Here is a 6719-nt window from a genome sequence, read left to right on the forward strand (position 1 = left end):
TGAGAAGTCTCACTATATAGTCCAGGGTGTTTTAAAATTCACTGCTGCTTTAGAGATAAATTAATGATTTCACAAAAATGAAAAGTTACAGCAATGTTTCCAGGAAGGATCACTACTACTTAAATTCACACTGTGAAGAAAAGATATTTTATGCTATTTTTATATGAGGACAACATTTTCCAAATTATTATAGCTCCCTACAGCTAAAAGCAATTATGATATTACCTCTTTAATATGACTGGTCAATAAATTTGGGGTGTTGTCCTGATGTCCTTGTTTTTACATTTAAAGAAGTGATGTCAGTTCCAAGTTTTACTTGTGCATGTGAGCATGCATGTGACAATGTGAATATGTGGGTATGTGCAGTAATATCTTTAAAAATAACCTAGCTCATATCTGAGCTAGTTTATGAGATACAGTTTAATTATTAAAATAACCCTCCAAATTTTACTTGTTTTTAAAGCTAGAATACATAATGGTCTCACTCTGGCACCTTTATACATACTTTAATCTTACTGGTCTCCTGTTCCCTGCTTCATCCCCCTTTCCCTACCAGTTCCTTCTCCTCTCAGAGCAGCTCCTCTGCTTTATTGTACATGTGCCATATGTTCTCTTTTTCTCCTTGTCCTTCATTTAAAAACTCTTCCTTTTTTACTGGATATTTTATTTATTTAAATTTGAAAAGTTATCCCCTTTCTTGGTTTCCCCTCTGGTAACCCCCTATCCCATCCTACCTCCTCCTGCTTCTATGAGGGTGCTTCCCTACCCACCCATCCTCTCCTGCCTCATTGTCCTAGCATTCCTCTACATGGGGGCATGGAGCTTTCCTAGGACCAAGGGACTCTCCTTTCATTGATGACCAACAAGGCCATCCTCTGATACATATGCAGCTGGAGCCATGGGCCCTTCCATGTGTACTTTTTGGTTGGTGCTCTAGTTCCTAGGAGCTCTAGGGGTCTGGCTGATTGATATTATTGTTCTTCCAATGGGGTTACAATCCCCTTCAAAGGCTCCTTCAGTCCTTCCCCTTATCCAGTACCCTTTTTAGTTAAGTCACCTATAGTCATCTATTTATACAGTGCATTTGAAAACACACACACCACAAAAATAACATTGTTGAGGATCTTGTAAATTTTCAGGTGTTAAAATTGCATAAATATACATAAACACATACATGAAGGAAAATAAAAATACTATTGATTTGCAGCTAAGAATACTACATTGTGCAGAGATTTGGTAGAGGCTTTTGGACCTCTGCTCTTACAACTTCATTTGAACCTACAGTTACTTGAAAATAATCAGCAATGAAAGAAATATCATTGGACACATAATTGAGTGTTTTGGGTTTCACTTTGTATCTTCTAATGAATTAGTAATATCAACAGGATCACAAATTGTCTGGCACCTCTTCTTCCTGGCCAATTTTCTCTAGCAGCAAATTAGATGTTGCATTGATTATGATTCTTCAACTAAAACTATCTTGACATGATAAATTATTTTTTCAGTCATTTAGTCATTCATTCTGTCAATCAATACACCTTTACTGAGAATCTATGATGAATCAACCACTTTATGAGTAATTGTAGCTATGGAGATGGCAATTGTTCCTGGCTTTAATATACCTCTTCTTTTTTCAGAATGAAGAGCAGTTATGAGTATATTTAGACTGGCTGAGCTTATCAATTCAATATACTGCCTCTGCTTGCCACTTTATTAATATCATGTTTTTAAGCAGGCTGTGTCTAAGAGTACTCTGATCTTTTCAAATCAATGAAGAGATCTCACTATTAAATATAAACTCCATGATCTGTTAATTTTTGAGGATGTGAGAAACACGGGAAGATACTAGTAATGTAGTCATCACAGATTACCCAAGAGAAGCATTACAACAGATAAGCCTGTAAGAAACAGCATGACTCATATCTTCCCATTGACTGAAGATGCTCATGTAAACCACAGTTGACAAGAGTTGGCATTCCATCTAGTTCTTAGGTGATGGCACACTCTGTTTCTAACCTAAAATAACCTTATTGACTCACCTGTGGATATATTCAATTATATGTCAAACTTAAATTGGATAGATAAGGGATGAAAAGAGTTTATATTTATTTTAAGAGTGTGCCCAGAAGACTAAAACAGAAGACACTGTCAAACTAGTTTCTTTGTGATTTAACACATATATTCACATGTCTGTGTTTGTAAGTATGAATTGTTGATTTAGAAACCAGAAGTTGTAGTGAAGTTCGGGCTGTGGCTATGACTATTTCTGGGCATGTATGTCAGGATTTCCTAGTTTCACGCTGGAACTGAGTTGGGGTTTGTTTTGTAGAGATGGGGAATTCTGTCTTACAGAGACATTTTTGATAAAGAAGACTGAAATTTAGCAGTAATAACACTGATGCTGTTTTTATTGACCCATTCAGAATGTGAGATTATTATAATGGACATACTATCCTGGCCAAGAAATAGTGTCTCCTTGGTTTCTGTTAATAATCATAGATATGAGATGTGAGGAGTTGTCTTTACTCTCATACCTTCATCTTCCATCTTCCCACAGCAAGACTCTGAAGGCTGGATGTTGGGGCTTGACATCTCAAGAGTCAGAGGATGAAGGTCAAGGTCCTCTGGCTCCCACTGTCATTGCTCTGTGACTTCCTGAAGTTGTATATCCTTTTTTCCACATTATCAGACAATTACAAATACAAACTACTCTCAGCTTCACTCTATTTTTAAGCTGCATTATGTGTTTTGTTAGGAAAGATTTATATTTTTCCTTCTGTAAATCCCTTTTTTTTCTGTTCGTCAAAGAAAAAAAACACTTTAGACCAGGGAAAAATCTATCAGACTTTTAATCTTTTCAATGAAAATATGAACAATAAGATCAATAATATTAGAAATGAAGAATTTTAAAAGTAAAAATTAAAAATACACACTTCTACTTGTGTGTATACTTTGCTGGTCCCTCAGCAAACTCCTGAAACTACCTTTACAGAACCTGTCTCTTAGTGTGATAAATCAACAGCTGCGAATGATGAACAGGAAACTCATGGGAAGTCAGAGTGAAACACAGCTGCCTTTCAACATTTCCTTGGTTACTGGAGGTGGCAGAAAGTGGTGGCCTCGGGCAAGGGGCATGCATATACACACTATACTAGCAATTACACCCCCTTACTTGAGTCCTGTTTGAAGTCTTCTCAGTCTATGACAGCCTACACTCTTTTTCACTCTTAGCCATAAATTAGAACCAACCCATACTATGTGCCAATGGAATGCCAACTCCCAATCTGTGGAGGCTGAGCTATGCTATATCATACTGTGATCATGTGACCCTGCATATACAAACTATAATCTTTTTCTGTATGGTTGCACCATCATTGGATTGAACGAGCATTATGCTTCTTAAACACTATGTTTCTAGTGTGGCTTGTCCTTTCTCAAATAGAAAAAAACATCACTTTTCTCCCAGTATGTGTCATTCACGTATCTTTCTATTCTGATTTTGATTTATCCGTGTTGCGAGAGTCTCCTGGTTACTATCGTGTGTAACAGCCTGTTCATTGGAGCATAAACATTTGCATAAGATGGAAAAGTTGAAGCAATATAAATTTTGTCCATTATGTTTTCCCCCTGATGTGACTCTGGTGTCACTATCCTACTTCAACCCTGCTTATTCATTGGTTCACTGCCTGCCTTTTTATGGCTCCCAGGATGGTTTTGTACCTATGATTAACGGAATTTTCCAGGTTGACATCTGTATTTAATCACAAGGTATTACCCATTTCCTAGGCTGCTCAGTGTAACATGTCAACCTCTCCTTCCTTCTTTCTCCACTCATGTAGTAAAAGATTCAAAGTTATCTAGACTTTCTTTCATGCTAGAGAGTTGCCCTTAGATACTATTTAAGACAATTACATTTCTTCTGAAGTAGTTACAGGAAGCACATGCTTATATATAAACAGAAGACGGGAGAGAACTGGCTCACTGCTTGGGAAGCCATTATTGATTTATTGGGAGCTCTTATATCTATATAGCAACATTTGCCTCAGAGAGAAATCCAAGGCTGTACTGGACCCCAGAAATCACACTACTCCTGTGTACCCACATGTAATTTAGAGAGCAAACTTCTTTCACTTCAGGCTACGCTATTATGGGGATAGGATGTAGCCCAAATTCATGAGCAGTCTCTGTATTGCTTCAAACAATCCTTGTCTGGGTTTTCAAACTCTTTAATTTCTTAGTTATACATCATGGCAAATAAAAAGATTAGCAGTTTGCCAGTTTTTCCATCCATAACTGATTGGGCCATTCTCAATCATTCTTCAACATTGTTCCGAGTTCTCCATAAACCTGTCATAAATGATCAGGTTAAGGAAGAGGCATCACATTAGAGTCTAGCAACCAAATGGTTGATAATGTCTGCTCACTGGAGTTTTGACAAACCTTGAATAAATTCAGTTCAAATTTTATATTCCTCCCAAGTTTTTGTTCTGGAGGGTGGGAAATGGGTGGGCCATATGCATCAATGCAGGCATTTTAGTTACATGAGATCTGGGATATAAAGGCTATTCTCATTTTTTTTATGAGTGAAAACTACATCCCTCTTAGCATTTTCATAGTGAATTTTCAAAACTGGAGTTGGTATCTTAATCAAATGCAGAACCTAGTTATCCTCAGACATTTAATGGTCAGCACAATCATTGTTCTAAGAAGTTTGGAGACACAGCAGATGTAAAAGTCCACATAGTGACAGGAAGTACTGTGTTGTCCTTATTTTTATCAACTCACCTAAAACCATTGTCAATTGTGTAAGTGCTATGCACAAGACCCTCCCTGACTCTAAGTTAGGAGTCACATCTTGCTTAAAATTTTATAACAAATGTCAAATGACCAATGATGAACATATGCCCAAAATTCAAGGGTTACTGAACAGTATTTGGTGCTGGCTACCAAAAATTTTCCATCTTCCCCTTCTTCTCAATTACTAAAACTAAGTTAATGAGTCATTTCCTAGTTAGTATCAGTTCACTGTTTATGTCTGTGCCTCCACGAAGATGAACCAAGCAAAAAAAAATCTGGATTAATTTCTTATCTTTTCTTTTTTTTTTAGATATTTTCTTTATTTACATGTAAATTTCTCCTTTCCCAGTTTCCCCTTCAAAACACAAACAAACAAACAAAGACAACAAGAACAAACCCCTGTTGCCTCCCCGCTCTCCATGCCTGCCACCCTGCCCTCTCCCACTTATTGGCCCTGGCATTCCCCTACACTGGGGCACAGAACCTTCACAGGGCCGAGGTCCTCTCCTCCTATTGATGATCGAATTTGCAATCCTCTACTAAACCACAAGAAACTCAAGAAGAAGGAAGACCAAAAGGTGGACATTTCATTCCTTCTTAAAAGGGGGAACCAAATACCCACGGAAGGAGTTGCAGAGATTAACTATGGAGCAGAGACTGAAGGAAGAGCAAGCCAGCCTAAATATAGCTATCTCCTGAGAGGCTCTGACAGTACCTGACTAATACAGATGTAGAGGCTCACAGCCATCCATTGAACTGAGTACAGGGTCCCCAGTGAAGGAGTTAGAGAAAGGACCAATGGAGCTGAGGGGTTTGCAGCCCCTTAGGACGAACAACAATATGAACTAACTAATACCCTCAGAGCTCCCAGGGTCTCGACCACCAACCAAGGACTGCACATGGTGGGTCTGATTGTTTTGGCAACATGTGTATAGTAGATTAATTTCTTAGCCTCATTAGTCTTTGGGTTTTTTTTCATACTACCTTCCACCTGCATGACATCAAGGTCTGTAATAAAATCTTTCTTATCTAACCTTTCCACTAATGGGTGATGATACATTCACCAGGCAGTCTACCCATCCTTTCAAACACCAGAAGGCTACATGGATAGTGTTACTTTCCTTCCAGCTTTCTTCTTCACTCATTTCTCCTCAGCTACCATCAGTGATGCCAAGCCATCTCAGTCTTCCTGTAGGACACTTTAAATAATCTCCCCATAAAATCACTTGTGTGGCCTGGGCTCCTGTATATGTTCAGATGCGCTCTGGGCCTGATCTATTCACATGTTGATCACCTATGTCTCCTTCATTCTAAGTAGGCAGATTCCTTCTCAGAACTCAAATTTTCCTTTCCTTAGAAATAATGGTTTATAGATAGTGATAAAAGGCATATACTATCATTAGATCAAGAAGTAAGTGCAAAAAAAAAATATAACTGGGCTTATTAGTCGTTTTAGGTTAACTGGGGCAAAATACCCAAGATAACTGGCTTATGAAGATCAAATGTTTATTTTGGCTCACAGCCACAGAAGTTATAATCCTAGAATAGGTGATTCATTGTGTTGAGCCTCTGGCTAGGATAGTACACTACAGCACTGGCATATTATAGAAACAGATAGGAAGAATCCAAGGCCAGAATCTTCAAATTCCCTTTGTAGGCATGACTTCAGTTACACATGCATTTTATGTAAGGGTCTACTTCCAAGTACTTCTTTGTAGTTCTATCTTAGGGAGCAATTCCTTAAAGAAATGGGCCACTAGGAAGGCATTCAACACTGAAATTATAGAACAGTGCAAAGAAACCCAAACAAGGAGTAATTAACCCGGATCTAATGCTAAAGCCTTAACTGTCTTGGCTAGTTTCATTACCTGGCCTACTTTAAAGACTTTTCTGCCAGAATGAATTTTTCTGTTTATGCATTA

Source organism: Mastomys coucha, unplaced genomic scaffold (genome assembly GCF_008632895.1).
Source record: "Mastomys coucha isolate ucsf_1 unplaced genomic scaffold, UCSF_Mcou_1 pScaffold8, whole genome shotgun sequence".
Taxonomy (NCBI): Eukaryota; Metazoa; Chordata; class Mammalia; order Rodentia; family Muridae; genus Mastomys; species Mastomys coucha.